The sequence below is a fragment of the Lepidochelys kempii genome, chromosome 8, assembly GCF_965140285.1.
Source record: "Lepidochelys kempii isolate rLepKem1 chromosome 8, rLepKem1.hap1, whole genome shotgun sequence".
Taxonomy (NCBI): Eukaryota; Metazoa; Chordata; order Testudines; family Cheloniidae; genus Lepidochelys; species Lepidochelys kempii.
Window position 1 is genome coordinate 11429718 of NC_136387.1, and position 21248 is coordinate 11450965.

A 21248-nucleotide genomic window follows, 5' to 3' on the forward strand; every position below is an offset into this window, starting at 1 on the left:
TTTTTGTCCCTTAATGATAACTCTCTCTTTTTAAAAAAAACACACTGTTAGCATAAGGAACTCACTGCCAAAAGATATCATTGATGTGAAGGGCCAGATTGTTAAAGGTATTTAAACCCCCTAAAGATGCAGATTCCACTAGGTGCCTATCTGCATCTTTAGGCACCTGTAAACTTTTTAATATCTGACCTTAAGAGCTCATGATTTAGAAAGGATTGGACATGTAAAAGAGGTAGTCAGCAGCTTTAGAGGATGTGGAGGAATTGGCTCTTCCTTCATACATAGTGGGAATGCCCTATGATAATAGTATTTGAGGAAAACAGACTGAGTTTAAGATGACTAAAAAGCTAAGCTACCAACAGACCCAATGGTGGTTCTGTCAGGTTACAGTCTAAAGGAGGTTATTGACTTGAGGAAGGGGTCATGGGATAGGTACACCTCATTAGGGGGTGTCAGATTGTGGGGGTTGTCAAAATGGCTATTTGGTGTCCCAAGTGGCCTGGATCTAGATGGTGGCCCTGCAGCTCAGGGAAGTATGGCCCAATGGCCAGAGTCAGTAAGGCTGTCCTTTGGTCAGGGCAGTATGGCCTCATGGCCCAAGTCTCTGCAGCAGACCTTCAGCTCAGGATAGTATGGCCTAATAACCAGAGTCAGTGGGGCTGTCCTGCAGTTCAGGGCAGCACAGCCTAATGGCCCAAGTGCATGTAAGGGACAAGTTGGCCCCTCCAGGCATCAGCTGCCCTGGTAGTGGGGCAGGCAGGGTAGGAGGACCCAGGCCCACCCTTCTCCACCAGGTCATGGCCCAGGGCTCTAGGGAACCAGCACTTCTATAATCAGCCTCATTCAGTCATCCAATACTACAGTTTTGTTCCCTTGGCTTACCCTACCCTACCCACTCTCCTTTCTTCCAGTGTTGGTAGTATCACAGCCTCCATTGTCTTTCCTTCGTCAGCCTCAGCAGTCAGCTGGAGGTCTTCTGGAGTCTCAACCCAGATGGCTTCTATGTCCTGGAGCTCTGGCAGTCTCCTGACAGGTGTCTCCAGCACACACATCAGCAGTCACCAATAGCCAGCCCAGACTGAGCTGAGCTACACGCTTTTATACTCTGGTGGTCCCAGTTGGAGCATGCTCAGCAGGGGCAAAGGGGCGTGGTTTGCTCAGCCCACAGAGTATGGTTAACACCTGCTGAATTGGTGTGGAGTAGATACAACCTGTCACAGAAGGACTCACTGGGTATGTCAACACTGCAGTTAAAAACCCACAGCTGGCCAGTGTCAGTTGACTCGGGGTCATGGGGCTCAGACTAAGGGTCTGTTTAATTGCACTGTAGATTTTTGGGCTCAGACCTCAGCCCAAGCCTGAATGACTAGATGGCAATTAAACAGCTCCTTAGCCTGAACCCCAGGAGACCGAGTTATTTGCCACAGGCAAGCCAAGGGTGTCTAATTGCAGCATAAACATACCCACTGATTACACACTTACTACTAGCAGCCTGTGTTCAATAGCTCATTTTTGGAAATGTACAGATTCCCCACAATATAGAGTCATGGAGGAATAAAGTACAGGAAGTCTTTTCAATGACCACCACCACCAGACATTATATCAGGACCCCATCAATTTTATAATGTCTGGTTACTTTTTTGGAACAGAATAAAGAGGTTGACCAGACACAAATGGATCTTTTAAATAAGGTAACAAATATGAGTTATGAATAAGATTTGTTAATACTTGTATTGAAAGTTCACGTATGTTAACAGTGAACACATAAAGGTAAAAAAAAACCCCGAAATACGGATAACTGAAGTGGCATTATTTTCCTGCAGAGTTACCGAAACTAAGCTGGATGTCACAAATGTCAACCAAATAAAGTCACAGGAAATGTGCCTTCTTTATTGAACTCCTGGGAAGCTTATATTCATAACTTTGTTAGACAGTAAAAATCAAGGACTCAGTAAAGACACTGGATTTATGGCTCATTGCAGTCTATAATCCATTAACACTCCTTTGTCGTACAACTGCAGAGATATTAACTGCCCATTTCACCTTCAATGGTCCCTTAGAATGTGTTAACTAATTTAGCTGTGACACAGAGTACCTTTCCCAGACTTGAAGAAGAGCTCTGTGTAAGCTCAAAAGTTTGTCTCTTTCACCAACAGAAGTTGATCCAGTATGAGATATTACCTCACCCACCTTGTCTTTAATTTTTTTTCTGGGGAGTCAACCATGCTTGGCAGTCCTGGGGGAAATCCACATAGTCCTGCTCCCATGGAGCCAGGAGGAGACCATGGGCAGTGTCCTACAAATGCCCTGAATCCCTTGGGACCACTTGCATGCAGAGAGACGTAATTAAAAAGATCTTAACGTGCATATACAATAGCTGCTTTAAAATCTGCTCCTCCAAAAAGCTGAATGTATGCTGACCCATATTAAAATCACTGCATTTGTTATGCACTGTCCCTGCAAGGATTTCAAACTGCTTTTCAAACAGTAAAAAGAAAAGGAGTACTTGTGGCACCTTAGAGACTAACAAATTTATTTGAGCATGGGCTTTCATGAGCTACAGCTCACTTCATCGGATGCATACCGTGGAAACTGCAGTAGACATTATATACACAGAGACCATGAAACAATACCCCCTCCCACCCCACTGTCCTGCTGGTAATAGCTTATCTAAAGTGATCATCAAGTTGGGCCATTTCCACTTGCTTTTTCCTACCCCCCCCCCCCCAGACGTTCTGGTTAAACTTCGAGAGTGGTCAGTTTGGATGAGCTATTGCCAGCAGGAGAGTGAGTTTATGTGTGTGTGTGTGTGTGTGTGTGTGTTCCCAGGAGTGAGGGGGGGGGTAGAAAGCCTGGATCTGTGCTGGAAATGACCCACCTTGATTACCATGCACATTGTAGGGAGAGTGGTCACTTTGGATGAGCTATTACCAGCAGGAGAGTGAGTTGGTGTGTGTATGGGGGTGGGGGAGTGAGAAAACCTGGATTTGTGCTGGAAATGGCCCACCTTGATTATCATACACATTGTGAAGAGAGTGGTCACTTTGGATGGGCTATTACCAGCAGGAGAGTGAGTTTGTGTGTGTGTGGGGGGGGGGAGGGTGAGAAAACCTGGATTTGTGCTGGAAATGGCCCAACTTGATGATCACTTTAGATAAGCTATTACCAGCAGGACAGTGGGGTGGGAGGGGGTATTGTTTCATGGTCTCTGTGTGTATATAATGTCTACTGCAGTTTCCACGGTATGCATCCAATGAAGTGAGCTGTAGCTCACGAAAGCTCATGCTCAAATAAATTGGTTAGTCTCTAAGGTGCCACAAGTACTCCTTTTCTTTTTGCAAAGACAGACTAACATGGCTGTTACTCTGAAACTTTTCAAACAGTGTTAAATAATTAAGTTTCATAACCCATCTGAAGTATGTAGTATTATCCACATGTTATAGATGAGCAAGCAAGGCACAGAGGTTACATTACTCACCCAAAGTTAAAGGGTGGGTAAATGGCAGCACTAGGCATAGTTCCCAGGAGCCTTGTCCCCCAGTCTTCTGATCTACCCACTATTCACACTCCAGCCTTCGGTACAGCATGCCATTTATACGTTACTGTGGAAAACTGATTTTTGTAAGTGCTTTGAGGAGTGAAGTTAGTTAGTGGAGCATTTCTTTAACAACTTCTGCAAAGAAGTGTTCTCTAATACAAGCAGTATCAGAGCAGCACATGATCAGCATATAAACAGAACAGCTTTACCACAGGTAAGAGTGTTTTTTCCCCTTGATTCCTTGGCCTTTGTCACAATCCCCCACACCGCCTTGCAGCTGGGTGCAGTAACGCAGGATTACCATCTCAGTTTCTTCTCTTAGGCTGCTTTAAAAACTCCACCACAAGTTCTCTTGCATCTGAGATTACCTCTGCCCAGGATCAGTTTATTATCCCACATAGTGCAAGTAGTCCTTGAAAGCCCAAGACAGTAAATTTGTCCCGTACATAGTGCACATAGTCTGTAAAATCCCAAAACACAGTCCAAAAACACACTTCACTTCATACCCCTGCTCCAGCATCTTCTGCCATACCCAGGATCTTCTTTGGTCCGTACCTGTTCTTTTACTAAAAGAAGCCACCCTAGACCTTCCAGATAGAGTCCTTCCCAGGCTTCTTTCTGATTTGCAAGCCTCTGCCTAGGAAAGGTCAGCACACTAGCCCCTCTGCTGTTTTCCTTACACTTCTGTTCTCAGCCTTCTCCAGGAATGCTGTGCCTCTAATTCTCTCCAGAGATCTTCACCCCAATCACAACTGTCTTCTTTTCATTTATTTACCCCAGATACCTGCTGTCTTAATCAGGTCAACCTGGGAAACACCTGTGCTGGTACAATCACTCCAGACACATTTCATGGAAAGGGACCAGCAACCCTGTGACAACTATCACAAACTTTAAAACTTATTATTTTACAGTTTCTTTTTTTAACTGAAATGTCACATGACATCTGCAGCACAGGTGTGCCAGGGTTTGCATCAGGTTGCTATTTTTGAATGTAAATAGTTTTATGACCTTCTTTTCACTGGAAATTCAGAAAACAACTCAAGTGGACATTTAAGTGAAAATCTGCAACAGGGCATAAAGGAATCTGCCACTGTCTTAAGTTTACACAGATAATATCATCAAAGAGTAGGACAATGATGCAGAAAGAAAACTTCAGTTTTCCACTTAAAATGGGAATTGAAAGTCTATGCCACCATCAAAGAGGGAAAAAAACTAATGGCACCTACTCTCCAAAGCTTATAATTGCCAATAACTTCACCCACTTAAGATGCTGAAAGGAGATATGAAAATTTAAAAAAATCACTGTGTTGTATAATAGGATCATCCCCCTTCTTTCTTGAGAGCTTTATTCATTAGTGAAATAGTGACAATGTTGACATTTAAGACATTGTTAGCATTCAGAGTTAACCCTGACTTAGTTGCATAGGCGAAGTTCACACCTCTCTGGACTATTGTTTCAGGCAGTCTGCGGTTTCAGACATCACTGTTGTAATAAGTTTACCTTTAATCAGTCTAATTACAGCCATAGGCTGCTCTAACTCATGATAGAGGATGATTCAGCCTCCGGACTGGAGAAGGTGGAAAAGTTATTTAGAACTACCTTTGCCTTCCCTCTCACCACCACCTTAGCTGTGCTGAACATTAGCTTGCGTTAGCTAAGGATCAAGGATTCTATTGATTTCAATGGAAGTTAGGAGCCTAAATAGTTTTGTGACTCTGGGCCCAAGCCTCCATATGACCAGACATAAATTCTTTTGTGCCACTGGAAAAAAAAAATTGTAAAAAAAGGATGATTGAAAGTCATTAGTGTTCATGTAAAATATAGTTTTATTGTTTTCAGCAAATTACTGTCTTTCATGTTTTATTTAGATAATAAATACAATAAATAACATTTTTTTCTCCTTTGTCATTTTTTCCCGCTTTTCTCCTTTTTCACTTGCTGAAAGGTTGTTTTGACGAGTGTTAAGAATTTCTCTATGTTCCCAGTGGAATTTGTGTGACAGTGTCCTTTACAGAACAGGAGCTGTGGTAGAAAAAAAAAAGGCAATTAAACAAACAACAAAAAATGGAAAGAAAAATAAAGTCCCTCCCTCAACATTGTGGTTTTAAGTGCTTAGGATCTGAATAAAGACCTGTGTGATAAGGGGGGTTGGGTTGAGGGTGTGGATGGTGATGGGTTCTGTCACAATGAATCACCTTAATTCTTTCCGCATCTCCCTAAGACCAGGTCTACACTACAGACCTATATAGGTATAGCTACATCGCTCAGGGGTGTGATAAATCCATACCCCTGACCGACGTAGTTTTACCAATCTAATTCCATGTGTAGACAGTGCTGTGTTGACAGGAAAGCTTCTCCCTTCGACATAGCTACTGCCTCTTGGAGAGGTAGATTAATTATGCTGACGGGAGAAGCTCTCCAGTTGGCGCAGTAAAGTCTTCACTAAAGCACTACAGTGGTGAAATGTCACCAGTGCACCAGTGAAACGTCACCACAGTGGTGAAATGTCACTGCGCTGCTGTAGAGCTTTACGTGAAGACAAATCCTAATTCTTCTGGCAGTTTCAGTGATTTGACCATTTCCTTAACTGATATGTCCGAGCCACTATTTTTGTCCTATGGATACCAGTGGATTTTTAAAAATTGTATTTATGCTGCTATATTGACGGTGAGCGTCAGACCAACATCTGGCTCATGACCACAAATCAAGTTCAAATCTTGAAATAATTTCTTTCCCTCAATCAATATCCTATGACAACTATGCTTTCTTCCGGATATCCAGGAAAAGCTATGAGCAGTCTAATTATTTTCACATTAGAACTGTTGGAACTATCGATTTAACCCAACAGAGTTTCCAGTATCCTTTTTTAATGCTGCACGTTACTTTTGGCTAAACTGCCATCGTTACCAGCTGAGAGACAAAACAGGTGCGCTGCTATAAGCGTGCTCGTGTAGCCAGTGTCTCTCTAAAGCTCTGTCTACGCTAGCACTTTTGTCGGTAAAACTTGCGTCGCTCAGGAGTGTGAAAAAAACCCCGCCCCCGACCAACGTGAGTTGCATTGACAGAAGCCCCTGTGTAGACAGCGCTGTGTTGGCAGGAGAGCTTTTCCCACCAACGTAGGCTACCGCCACTCATTGGGGGTGGTTTAATTATGCTGGCAGGAGAGCTCTCTCCCATCGGCATAAAGCAGCTATGTGGGAGATCTTACCGCAGCGCAGCTGCATCAGTACAGTTGTGCAGATGTAAGGTCCCTAGTGTAGACATAGCCTAACATCCAGGGACCAACACAGCTGCAACTACACGGCATACAGCTAAATACCAGATGGAACAGATTGTTGAGCATAAGTAGTTAACACATATTTCAAGGGACCATTCAAGGTGAAAAGTCATAGGGAGGAAAGGAAGGGGGGTGGGTGGAAAGCAGCTGTGGGGGAGCTGTTAATGGGTTGTAGATTGTTCTAATATAATGTTAACTTCACCTTGAATGGTCCCTTCAAATATGTATTAATACTCATGCTAAACTATCTGTTCCATCTTGTATTTAGCTGTGACACTCTGAGTAAGTTTCCCTGACCTGAAGAAGAGCTCTGCGTAAGCTTGAAAGCTTGTCTCTTACCAACAGAAGTTGGTCCAATAAAATATATTACCTCACTCACCTGGTCTCTCTAATATCCTGGGAATGACAGGGCTACTGCATATTGCTACCCGGTGTCATAAATTTCATATTGGCCAGCCTTCTACAGACAGAACAGTTGGCTCATGAATCCTAAGTCCCCAGAAAAGGGGAATTCAGGTGAACTTTTGTTTTTCCCTCTGTATACCCTTCACCTAGTACTAAAAATGCACAGACCTCATTGGGTGCATCTACGCAGCGAGTAGCAGCCCATGGCAGTTGACCCCGGTTGACAGACTCGTGCTCGTGCTAGGGTACTAAAAATATCTGTGTAGACATTTGGGCTCAGGCCAGAGCTTGGGCTCTGAAGCCTGGCCTGGAAAGCTGCACTGAATTGTTTTCAGCGCTCTAGTAATACTGCTCCTGATCATCCAGAAGTTGTCAGTTGAGCTGTCTAAGTGTAAATCAAAACCACAGCAAGTTTATTTTTTTCTTTACACATCAATACTTTAAAAAAGGATTTAAAAATCAAATTGCCAAATCAGCATTGAAATATATGCCCAAATTCTGGCAGGCAGCAGCTCCAGGGGTATCCCCAGAAACATGATTTGTCCTTTTAGGAGCCTGAAAAATCTATATAAAGGTCCATGCACATTGTTGAGTCAGGAGACACATGCTCTGATATGTGGATCATCTCCTGTCACATATCGGTGTCACTCCAGAACACCTTTCTGCACCTTCTGTCAACAAAGGACCATGTAAACTCCTCTCTGTGGTTTTGAAAGGAGCCAAAATAGGAGTTGCCAATTTTCACGCCTCTTTCCCACAGCTGGACACGTCTTAAAGTTGGGCACCTTTGCAAACAGTTTGCTATTGTCTGGCACAACAAATTTAGTCAAACACTTAATTATAAAATATTTAGGTTCAAAATCTCTTATGTAAAAGAAAGAAAATAATAAAAGAAATTTTTACATTGTTGCACTGTTTCTTCTGCAGTAACCAAAGCGATCGATGAACGTGACGAATCTTGTCCCTCACGTTGACACCAACTTGCAGTGTTTCATTCATTCTTTTAAATCCATCCACAAAGCATGACAATTCACAACCAGTCTGGTAAATGAAGAATGCATTATAGAAAACCTAATGCAGGCTGGATTACATTTACTTTAAACTATACTCATCACAAGAAAGGAGAAGTGCTAATTCATTAACATAGTGGAATGTCACAACTGAAGTAATTAAGGTTGCATTATATTGCACACTGACTGAAGAACTTTGGCTAGTTTTTAAAACAGAAAAGCATCCTATCTTTAGTAAGAAACCAGTGCCATATTTCACTTAAGACTTGGATACCTGAAAATTTAAAGATATATGGACTCAAACATAATCCAGGCTAAAATTAATTTTCTCAGCATATCTGGACATTTCAAAAATGTGGAGGCCTGGTGTTGCAGCTTAACCCTCACACCAGGAGTCTTGATCGCTAATCACTTAGCCTCTCTGCCCAGATTTACAAAGGTATTTAGACACCCCAACATTCAGATAGGCATCTGGTAGGATTTTCAAACGCATCTAATAGGGTAGGCACTTAACTGCTATTGAAATTGCAGATAGGAGCCTGTCTACATCTTTAGGTACCTAAATACATTTGTAAATCTGGCCCATAAAGAATTTATAACTGATTATGCACCTGATCCAGCTCCACTGACATTAGAAGAGCTATTTTTGCCATTTATTTCAGAGGAGGCAAGATCAAGCCTTATATGTTTCATTGTTGCTCATATATTAAGAAACTTCTTCACAAACTTTTAAAAATCAAACGAAACCAATTTCAACATGGAAACTGAACACTTTACACAGCTGCAGTATTTAAAGAAAAATCGGGCATATTTACTTACCCAAGAAATAGGGAGACATAAACATGACTGAAAATGAAAAGAATAATCATTACAATTCAGTATTACCAGCCTAGTAAATATTTTGCATACAAATTGCAATTTAATTTTGTAATCAATTTCAAAGGGAGAGTTCAGCCACTTACATCAGTCAGACTACAGTCGCAGGTTTCAAATTTTTCTTCCTAAAATGATAATGAGTGAAAGGTCCACAATTACTATCATTTTATAATTTGCAAATCTCTATTTTTACACAAAATACCAAATAATCACATCACTTACAAGTAGCTCATGCGTATTCCTAATAATCTCATCGACTTTGCAATACCCTTTTGCTTGCACATAGAGCAGGCCACAACAGAAGACTATGTATGACAGCATTCTGGTGTTCAAGTGCAATGCAATCTGATGGTTGACAGAAGAGCAGGCAGACGCGCCTTTAAATTGAGTCTTGCACAAAATTCCCTTTCTAATGGGGAAAAACCCTGCTACTAAACTGATACCAAGTGCCCACTATTTTTCCCTCTAAGTTTGGACTGCATTTGGAAGAATCAAATACGTAACTGAGTCACCTAGTGAAGTGGCTTTTCCTTCATGGTGGGGAAATTCATGAATGCTCCTCTGAAGTGATTAATTTTTATCATTGTTTTGTCAGACCACAGCAGGAAACACAAAGGTTGAAAAAAATCTTCCACAAAAGCATTTTTTTGTTCAGATGCGGATTTTGCCTCTCATTGTATTTCAAATCATGTATCATGAAAGCAAATATACAACAACGTTGCCCAATGCAAAGTGTCTGAGAAGACAGTACAGAGGCACACAGGCTGTGGCTTTTCCCCTCAGTCAAAGAACCTTTCTGTAAGAGGCAAAAAGGCTGCAGGATCTTGTTGACACCAACATGGCAGTAAAAAGGCCCAAGTCCTTTCTACAGGTTCCACAGGTAGAGTTGTATCCACAGTGAACTACAGCTGCAAAGCTTGTGAGTGCTTCCTTTGGGCACTTGAATCTGACCTCAGTTTCATGGGTGCAGAACTTTGACAGGATAGTCCCTTTTCTAGTCTCGGCCTGAGCAGGTAGGAAAAGTTGGATACAAAAACGTGACCAAACAGGGATTAGCCTGCAAATCCAGAACAATAGCAGAAGTTGTGAATCAGGCTGAGCCTAACAGGACCAAGGCTCCTGGGGCATAAAGACCCTTTCTTCAAACTGCACTCATTGGCAGTGCAAGAGTTAGTCCCCATCCCTTTTCCTTTATAGGTTTATATAGGTTTTTGAAGTTTCCCCCCTTCTGTTATGCAACGAGATCTTGAATCCTCCACTGGTCAGTCTGAGCGTACCCTGAGTGGAAATTTTCTGAAGATTGTCTTGAAAAGAAATTATCCACTTCCCATTTCACAGCTACACTTCTTGATTACAATGTAGACTGTCTCTTGAGGAAAGAGCTTTCTGTTTAGGAAGAGCAGTGGGTGTGCCTCTCTCTGTTTCTTTGGACAAAACTGCCCCACGCCAACGTTCAGTGGTGTTGGCCTGAAGTATAAATCCCTTAATAAAATTGGTGTCGTGTAACATTGGCAGGCTACTCAATGTCTCAGAGAGATGAAAAGGCTATTTCACAGGATTTCAAGCAGTAAAGTTGTCTGGGGGCTTTATTCTGGGTAATGTTCACGAGGGAATTGCTGTGGTGACAAACCCTGGCATGAACTATCAGTAACAACCTGGGAATTCTCCCACTGCTTTTCTGTGTTAAGGGAAGGCACATCCACTAGATTTTGCTTACTGGCAGCCAGATTTGGCCTTTTATCAGGGGATACCCTAGGTAATAAGTTTCATGCTTTCTTATGCAGTATTTAGCAGGGTTTGCTAGTAGGTCTACCTCTGTTAGGGATTGCAATATCGTTGCTATCTTCTGTAGATGAGTATCCAAGTCAACATGTTAGATCTCCATGTCATCAAGGTATGCAACATATATTGGTTATGAGGCTGAAGGATTTGATCCATCATTGGGGGAAATTTGCATGCTCCAGGAAAGCCAAATGGCATTGTCCAGAAGAGGAACTATTCACAGAGTGTGGAAAAAGCATGTTTCTCCCTGACTCCAGGGCAACAGGAGTCTGCCAATACCCTTCTGTGGGATCTAGCATAGTGACATAATGCATCTTTCCCAAGCTACCTAAAAATTCATCTTCACAGGACAGAGCGTATAAACTGAATGTGTACCCAGGACACAGAAGCAGGATGTTTCTGTGCATGGAATGGGATTATGTCCATGCCTGGATGGCACAAAGTCAGAACAAAAGAAAATAGCTGTTAAAAATGCAGTATTTTACTCTAGGTCAACGGGACTATAAATGGGTACCATCTGCAGTCCTGGCTGGTAAGCCCTCCTGGTGATTAAACAGCATGCACACTCTACCAGAGTACCCATACCAAGTATCTTTATTATTATTTCGTGCCTTAGGCTCCAGAGACAACACAGCATAGCAGCAGACGGAAAAGGCTTCCTTCCTGCACCCTGACACAGTCTTATTCTACTTGTGTTCTTCTCTGAGCTATCTAGCTGGTGACCTAATTACCTCATTAGCTCATCAGACTCTCTACAGGTGCAAGTGATCCCCACTAACCTTCCAAAACCAAGCAGTCTACCTAACTTCCTACTACTCTAACGACCCATTGCCCTGTTCTAAGTGACCAGGGTGCTGCCTCCGAAAAGGGGCTCTATTTACAGCTGCCAACAGCACCCTCTCACATACCTCTTCCCTTTCTGTGTTTTCTCTAGTTAGCTAGGACCCCCTTTCCACTGGGGCTCAGTTTTCCCCTGCCCATGCTCTGTCTTCCTTGTAGGGGCAACAAACCCTCACCACCTTAGTATGACTTTTTGTGGACCATCTGTGAGGGTCTTCCATTCTCCATCCACAGAATAAACACTGTTTAGGTGTTTTGGCCCACAGGTCATGACACAATGGACATCCTGCAGTCTTTTGCCCGTGATCTATCCCATCCTTTTCAACGCTCACGGGGGCTCTTCCCCAGCCAGCACCTCACAGTCTGATGATCTATGTTTCCCCATAGATGTTAGGGATCTCTCATGCCTCTGGGCCTTCTAACTGGGGTATAGTGGGCTTGGCTTCCACTCTTTCTTTGGGTTGTCCTTCTACAAGGTGACCCTTGCTCCTTCACTCATGTCTCCTCCATTCTGGTGTTCTCCACCTGGGCTCTGCTCTCTCAGCCTTTTAATATCTGTTTAGGTTGTACTCTCTACAGCTTTTCCTCTGCTCTGGAGTTTCCTTCTTGGGCCCCACTTTCTTGGCCTGTTAGTATCTATCTAGGATTTACTTGTATCTCAACTTCTGCCATCCATTGAGGTTCCTTCCACAGGGCCTCCCTTCACCTACTTAAAGGGAATGGGTCCCAATCCTAAGACCATGGGATAAGGAAAAGTTTTCACAACTTCAACACTTTTTCACCTGAACCTCCCCATACCTCTCATGGGACTAAGTTCTTTTCTCCCCTTGTATGCACTCAATGACTAGAGTTTCTCCTTCCCATAACCACTGCTGTTCAACCAACCTGCTCCGCAGGAGCAAGCAGACAAATGCGAGCATAAACTGTTCTAAGATCATGGCATCCATGACTGCTTCCACATCCTGCCTCTTTAACCTCAGCCATTGGTTGGCTCAATCAGTCAACTTCTGCGTAAAGGTTCTAGGCCGTACCCCATTAGTCCACCTGGTGGCCCTAAATATCTGTCTGTACCTTGCAGCTGACAAGCCTGCATGGTCCAATATAGCAGCCTTTAACACACTGTAGTTCTTGGTGTTCTTCTTGCTTAACACCATGTAAGCAGCCTGGGCTTCTCCTGCCAGATAAGGGGCTAACCATAGGGCCCATAACCCTTTATCCCAGACTGGGCCAATAGCTGTTCTCTCAAAAGTCAGTAAGACTGCACTGGTGTCACCCCCAGGGCTCATTGTACAGAGCTGCAGCCCTGCCTCCAACTTCTGTTTCCCACAGCAGGACGTATCAAATTTTGTATGTGCTGCTGTACTGAGTCTCTGTCTTCACAAACTCTTAAAACGCTTGCTGGTGCTCTCCCTGGTGCTTGCCATCCCAGCCGTCTGCTGCAATGCCTGCAGCATCCTCTGCATCTCTTTCTGTTGCTCAGCTAGCCCCCGTATCAGCTCCTCCATCTTTTCCCGGGCTTAACCTGTCCTCATACAGGCCACCTCTCAAACCTTCCTGGCTCTAGCTGACAGGTGTATCACAGACAAGTGCCCATTTGCAAACAGGTTTCCCCTCCAGCCTGGAAACCCTGACTGGTAAGCCCTTCTGGTGACTAAACAGCACACATAGTCTACCAGGGTACCTTCATCAAGAGTCTTTATTATTATTTCTTCCTTAGGCTCCAGGTCTAACACAACATAGCTGCAGATTAAAGGGGCTCCTTCCTGCTCTCTGGATTAGTCTTTTATACTGCTTGCTTTCTTCTTCGAACTGTCCAGCTGGTGACCTAATCACCGCGTTAGCTCACCAGATTCCCACTAACCTTCCAAGCCCAACTTGCTCCTATTCTGACTACCTAGTGCCTGGTGTGTTCTCACTGTGGGCTGGCTCCCAAAAGGGGCTTTATTTATAGCTGCTAACAGTACCATGTCACAGGGACCAAGGCTGAATCGCTAGTCAGTGCTGGGTGTATGGCCAAACTTTAGTCCCACAACATTTGGTAAACCATAAAGAAAGGACACATGCTGCACTTTCGTTGTGGATTCAAAAGTAAAACCAGAAAACATCAGTGAGAATGAAAGGAAATGACCATCAGCATTGTCCTTCAAAGATACCCCAGCAGTAAAGGGTTCTGAAATGTTTTACACAATAAAGGCCCAGTCCTGCTCACAGTGAGGTCAATGGCAAAACTTCCATTTGGTGTCCATGGGTGCACAGCCTAGGTGAAACCGAAAAAGCTTGGTGTTTTCTAAAAAGCTGCGTGGTGGGGAAAATGACCTATTTTACCCTGAGCTTTTTGAGGAATATCTCCATTCATTTGCATAGAGAAAATGTACTCATCACTTCTAAAACTGCATCACACTGGAGGAGTGCATAGAGGATAAAAGAGACTTTCTCTTTTCATTTATGTACTCTCAAGAGAAACTTTATCTACCTAATCTGTAGCATTCAGTCACTCTGACAGCAGGAGGTGGGAGGCTCAGGTTAATCAGCAGGAAAACCTCAGAAATACACTGTGCACTGACAAAGATGGTTTCAAAAATGTTCAAAGAGTAATTACTTCAATTAGATTTTATTCATTGCATCCAACCTTCTTGTGTCAGGAGGGGCACGGTAATGAGACTAGAGGTGAGTAAAAGGAGGAAGATAGAAGAGGATTCTGGAAGGTCTCGCTCCAAAAGGATTTCAGACAATATTTATGGTGTGCATTTCCTTTGTCCTCCTGTGAGAATGGGAGAGAACCATGGAGGATGAGCACTGCGGGTGAGAGAGAAAGAAAAATACACCTCACCGGCCAACTGAGCCACATGACTCCTCCCTTTAAACTGCACTTGTTGGGAGTGCCAGGACTGTCGCTACATCTTTTGTCTCTTTCTCCCCTTCTATTACGCCATGAGATCCTTGTCATGTCTGATTTGCAGATAAATCTGGAGCAACTGCCATAGGTGCTGGAACTCGGGATGCTGCCACACCCCCTGGCTTGAAGTAGTAATAACAACCCAAATACATGGTTTCCGCCTTTTAGCACCCCCACTATAAAAATTTTTCCAGCACCACTGGCAACTACAGTTAATTTACACCTTTATATATATATATATATATCAATCAAACGGGGTAGAAGCCCTTTGCTTTGTGTGTATATATATATATATATATATATAAATCAAACGGGGTAGAAGCCCTTTGCTTTGTGTGTATATATATATATATCAAACGGGGTAGAAGCCCTTTGCTTTGTGTGTGAATATATATATATATATATATATATCAAACGGGGTAGAAGCCCTTTGCTTTGTGTGTATATATATATATATATATAAATCAAACGGGGTAGAAGCCCTTTGCTTTGTATATCATGTCTTCATCTATTTTGTTCCCTTGGCCTTTCTTTAAATAAAACATGCCAAAATATATTGAGGTATTAGAAATTTGTGGATTTCAACACAGAAAAGGAAAGTGAATTCAAAGTAAATTCAGCATTCAAGGCGCTGTGCTTATCCTGGCTTCTGTCTCTCACACGGCACCACCATTGTTTCCAGGATATCCCAAAATACAGAAGTAGCAGCAACATTATAAGTTACTTTTGTTTACACAATGGCATTTCTGGCAAACGCCATCATTAGCTAGCAGAGTGCAATGACAGGCAGGTTACAGACCTAGGTTCAATTTAGAGAGTAAGATTGGGATTTTTCAAAAGAACCCAAGAGAGTTAGGCATGCAAATCCTATTGAAATTCAGTGGGGACTGGGCACCTAACTCCCTTAGGCATCGTTGAAAATTCCAGCCCAAAGGTCTTTGATGTTCTGGCTTTATGTATCAACCCTACGCGATATATTTTTATGATGATGCACAGTAATATATGAATGTGTGCCACCATTAATATAGAGAATTTGTATGCCTAACATATCATGGGAAGTGAGCTTTTAGGCTTTGGATTGTGGATAATCAGGATAAGCGTCCGGACTTTTGAGTGCTTATCATTAAAGATAACCCATCACCAGGCTTCTAAGAATATTCTCATAATTCTTTCCCTGTTCAGTAGAAAGATTCCCTACAGATGGAAAACACCAAAATGACATGCTGTCTTGTTTTAAGTATCAAGAAAGTTTACGGTATACACTTATCAAGATGTTGCAGAGAGCATGCAATTTGCTAACCACAAATGGGACATGATAGTGTTGAATAGTTTACTTTTTCCGGAGATAAAGCTGCTTTGAACTTTTTTTCATTTAGCTGACGCCAACTCATGTGCCACCACCTTGCTGCAACTGTACGAATAAAAGCAACGAGCTACACAATGTTTCTCCACCAAAGTGTGACTCATACAGAACGAATGCTGAGATTGGCTGGGACTCAAAGTGACAAAAGCAAGAGGAGCCCAAGTAAAACTCCCACTCTGCCTTTATTTCTAGACAATGAAGTGAGAGCTTACTATGAAGAGCATCTCCAGTTCTAATCAGTCATGTCATGGTCACTGGAGAGATCCTTAGAACTGAAATAGTCTCTGTGGGTTTGGAGCCCGGAAGTCAATTACTAATGATTGTCAAATCGTTAGATATTATGAAGAAATAAATAACCATAGTACTTGAATTGGTCAGAAAAAAGAAGTGTGGGGTTTTATTCAGCAGAAAAGTTTGCCTTTTCATTGAAAAACTGACCTTCTCCAGGTTTCAGAGTAGCAGCCGTGTTAGTCTGTATTCACAAAAAGGAGTACTTGTGGCACCATAGCGACTAACCAATTTATTTGAGCGTAAGCTTTTGTGATGCTTATGCTCAAATAAATTGGTTAGTCTCTATGGTGCCACAAGTACTCCTTTTCTTTTTGACCTTCTCCAAATTTCTAAGTTCTGACAAAATTCAAAACATGTTCAAGGAAAACAGGGTGCTGAAGCCTGTTCTTTTCACAGGTGGGAGGGAGGAGGCAAATTCTGTTTTCCTTGAGAACAAACTGGTGAGGACACCATCGCATTTCCAGTTCCCAAAATACATTCAGATCTAAGTCATCCAGGTCTCACTTAACAGCACAGTAGAGGCCAGTGCAGTGACAGACCCTGAGGACAAGCAACATTGCAGGTGATCCTTTCTGCCCGTACAGCAGTCACAAGTCTGGTAACACTTGAGGCATTGCAAAGTATGAAGCCCTTGGAGCAATTAGCTGGGTATTTTGTTGCAAGAGTATCTCACTCCCAACAGACTCTAGAAGCAGGGGAAAGCAGGAGTCACCAAACCTCACATTTTTTCTTATCTTTTAAGGTTTTCCTTTTATCATTTTTACTGCCAGCATCTGCTGTCACAGGAAGGAGTCCCGTGGTGGTGGAACCTGCTGTTCTCATGCCTGAACCTAGAGCCCAGATCACTCTAGTGATTAAACAGGATTAAACAGCTTTCATTTAGGAAGCTCACGTTCATCAGGCCCAGTTCTTACACTAATTTTGGCCCCTGTCATTAGAAATCTCTTTGTTGTCTTCAGAACCAGGATGTTGTGGTCCAGCTAGTTGTCCATGCATGGCCTTTTTCTCTATAACTCAAGAGCCTGTGTATATTATCTCTAGGAATTTGATGATCTATACTGAAGCCTTAATACCCCACCTGTACTGCAGGGTTTTGCTTTATTTTTTGGCTTAAAGAGTAAATTACATGTAAAAACCATTGAGTTGTTATTAAAAAAGACATTCCCATTCTGCAGGACATGTGGATCTTAATAAGTCTTTTGCTCCTCTAACTTTTGATTCTAGAGCTTTGTTAGCATATATAATTTCTGAAGAATTTCTTTGAAAATTGCAGTAATTGATACAATTTTCTCTAAGACTTGGATCCAGCATCCACTGAACACAATGGCAAAACTCCCGTTGTCTTAAAATGTACATATAACACATTTATTTAATTTGTATTCTGGGGAGATGGGGTATGTGCATGCTTGTCCTGTATAATTTTAACAATTAAGGTTTTTTTCCCACTTCTTACTCTGGAGTTCATTATTTTTTCCTGGAATGCACTTCTATTTTTCCTTTATGGTTACAAAAAGTCATTTGATGTTCTTAGCTCAAATCAGTGATACGTTAGAGATGATAAATCTCTCACGAAGCAGAGTGCTGTTTGCTACGAAACACCCTGTCTGAATATTGAAAGAAATTGGGGAGACGACATTTTACTCAGAGTTGTAGGAAAAAAAACCCCATATCTTAATTTCTGACAGATAGATTATAGTCTGTGGTTTACAAGCAAAGTATAAAGATGTCATGGGAGAGAAGATCAAATATGAGACACATGGTAAATTAATTTTATCACACGGAATATTGGTTTATGTGGTGGTCTTGAAGATGCTAGAGATAAGAATGTAAATGGCATCATACTATAGTATCCATTGTTGAAGCTATTTCATTTTGGTTACATAATTTGAAGACAATGGGCCAGATTTTGGTCTTTACTATCGTATTTTTATACTGCTCTCTTGGAACAAAAGGGCCATCCAGCTGGCCTACATGAACAGCTGGGGATTCTTTAGATGTGGAAGAATCCCTGGCTGGTGCAGCGCCATCATAACTATGATTTTAACAGGATCTGTAAAAATCAGTAGGAGCCAAATTCAAAGGTGTGTAAGAAGGGAGTAAGTAGTGGGTAGGAGACAAAGTGAGTTTCCATAAGTGAATATCAGTAAGGAAATCTCAACGATTCTAAGTTGACATATGTAGTATGGCTATAAGAAAATGGAAATTACACTACATTAGATTGTGTCTAAACTCCCCTTTGATTTGGCCCGGTGCTTGGTCTGGCCCTACTGGACCAGCAGTAGCAGTTATCCCAGAAATACTGACCTTAGGTCAGTCCGGAGTACTGCCTTAGTCCTGTGGTGCACTTGGTAACAGAAAGAGATGTAGGTGCAGTGGGGAAGACATCCTATTGGCTAGCAAACAGGACAGTGCAGGACCCCAACAACTCAACAGGAATGGACTACTTTATGAGACTGTTTCAGAGGACTTTGGTTTAACAAAAGTTGAAATCCATTCCTAAGAGTGATTTTTTACTTCAAGTCCCAAGTGATGACTCGAGGTGAACTTTGGGGGCTAGTCTCCACTGCAGTCAATGGGAGTAGTACCAGTGACTTCCCTGGGAAAGGGATCAAGTCCATAGGTCCTGGATGTATCCAGCTACCGCATGGGAGTGCAAGGAGGGGCTGGGAGTTCATGAATCCCTCTCATGCTGTTGCATCCCTGCTCAACAGCTGGGGCCTGCTCCCCATGTGTACCAGCGAACTCCGTGAGGCATTATTTGTCCCAGCCACAGTAACTTTTTAAAAGACGGAGCCTTTAAATTAAATTTCCAGGTCATTAGGGAGCAATTTGGCCTTGCTCCTAGGATCTGTCAGAGATCAGGTCCTTAGTTCAAAAACACACTAAAACAAAGGATTTTTTCTCATTTTAAACAGAGGGGGGGAAACAGCAGCCTACGAAATTGAGCATCCTCAAGCCTCTGCATAAGAACTTCAAAAAGATCTTGTGAATGCTGATCTGCAAGTAGAGTTATAACTACCCGATGCCTCACCCATATCCTACCTTGCAGCCAGAAAAGCCTAACATGGTCAGGAGAAGATAGAAAAACAAGTATCTGGGAGATGTTATCATCCAGAGAAATTGCCAGTCGTAACGTCAAATACTGTAACTGGACTCATTTAAAAAGTGAGAACATTTCAGTCATGCGTTTTCTCTACCTCAGTCAACTACAACAACAATAGTAATATCTGAACCATTTTAAAAAAAACCAACTCACAACACGTTTTAAGCCCTTCATTCTTTATTACTTTGAAGACAGGTTTTAAACCTTTTCAGAGTCAGTCTCCATAGACTTGAAGGCCAGCAGGTACCATTATGATTATCTAGTCTGATCTCCATAACCAAGCCGTGGAACTTCACTCCCTAATTTCGGCCTCAAGCCCACCGCAGAACTGATGCATTGGCTGAGACTCAAAGCCAGACCTCCTGCATGGCCGACAAGAATTCTGTCACTGAACCACCAACGCTGCAAAAAGCCTGAGCAGCAAATCTGCGTGAAAGTGTCATGAAGCAACCTTGCAGTGTTTTGCTTAGTTTGTGGTTTTGTTAAACTCAAGCTAAGCTCATCAAAAGATTTGTCCAGTGCCAGCAAATGGTTCCATCAAACTGGGCCATGTTTTGATCAGACCTGTTTCCTGCACACCTGGTCAGCATTTTGAATGAAGCCAGGCAGAGTTCTGAGTGTTCTCAACTCTTTCAGCTGTTCTGTAATAAGCTGCCTTTTCCCGTTTCTTAAGGCAGGGTATGGCGCCATCATGTGGTCAGTGCTTTCACCTGTTTTATATTTTACTATTTTCCCCACCTCTTCTCTGTTTTATTATTTAACTTTCTCTCCCCCTCCTTCTTTGCCACTTAGGTAATATGCTACTATGTTTGATGGCCCATTCCTGCAGTCTTCTATTTAATGTGAGTTTGGCTGAGTAAGCACTGCAGGACCTATCTCAGTTTGGTTTGTACTGCTCCAAACAGAAATACACCAATAAAAATAACTGAGAGAAACCCATGTTGCTCTCAGTGCTGTATATGCAAGGAGCACTAGAAAGAATAAAGCAAAAGAACAAATGATTTCAAATACGCATTGATTAGCACTTTTACAAACGTTGTAATACAAGAAAATTCTATAGTGAGATTCTGTTCCCAAATCCCTCCAGCTCTCCTCCCATAGGCCCCACTCCAGCAAAGCATATAAATATTTGCTTAATTTTGTTTTAAACGTTTTTGCTGGATTGAGTCCTTCCCCTACAATAGCCCTAACATTTTAAAAATGCTAAGCAATCTCAGTGGACCTATGTCGTGGCCTAAAGTGCCTATTCCACTTGAGTTCGTTTTGTTTTTTAATTAAACAATATTATCCATATGCTAAAAGGCCTAAAGCCTTAACATCCCATCTGCCCTGTAGGAGATTTCCCATCATGCACTGGTTTCCAGGAGCACAGTTGGCTCCAGGATGTACCTTTCATAAACATGTAGAACCCCTTTGTGCCCACTTCCTCATGCACTTATTCAGACACTTTGTTCCACTGTAGGGTTGCCAACTTTCTAATGGCACAAAACCAAACACCCCTGCCCCTCCCCTTCCCCGAGACCCTTCCCCTACTCATTCCACCCCCCTCCTTCTGTCGCTTGCTCTCTCCCACCCTCACGCACTTTCACCAGGCTGGGGCAGGGGGTTGGGTGCAGGAGGGGAGTGAGGGCTCCAGCTGGGGCTGCAGGCTCTGCAGATGAGGGCTTTGAGGTGTGAGAGAGGGCTCTGGGCTGCCTTAGCCTTGGGCCCCTGTTGTGCCACTGACCGGATTTTAATGGCCCAGTCATCGGTGCTGATCAGAGCTGCCACAGTCCCTTTCTGACTGGGCATTCTGGTCAAAAACCGAATGCTTGGCAACCGTATTTCAGTGGGATTACTCACTTACTCAGCATGAAGAAGGGTGGC

General features: G+C 42.7%; 1 protein-coding gene across 2 annotated transcripts in view; it reads right to left on the minus strand.

Annotated features, from left to right (window-relative positions):
• Positions 1–5341: 5341 nt before the first annotated feature.
• Positions 5342–21248, minus strand: part of SLC25A48 (solute carrier family 25 member 48) — a 48856-nt gene continuing 32949 nt past the window's right edge. For both annotated transcript variants that reach the window (XM_078854166.1, XM_078854165.1), the window contains 4 exons: positions 9194–9232; positions 9051–9077; positions 8125–8262; positions 5342–5561 (listed from right to left, as the gene is read on the minus strand). The gene's annotated coding sequence lies outside the window, so the exon portion shown is untranslated. The remainder of the gene's footprint in view (positions 5562–8124; positions 8263–9050; positions 9078–9193; positions 9233–21248) is intronic.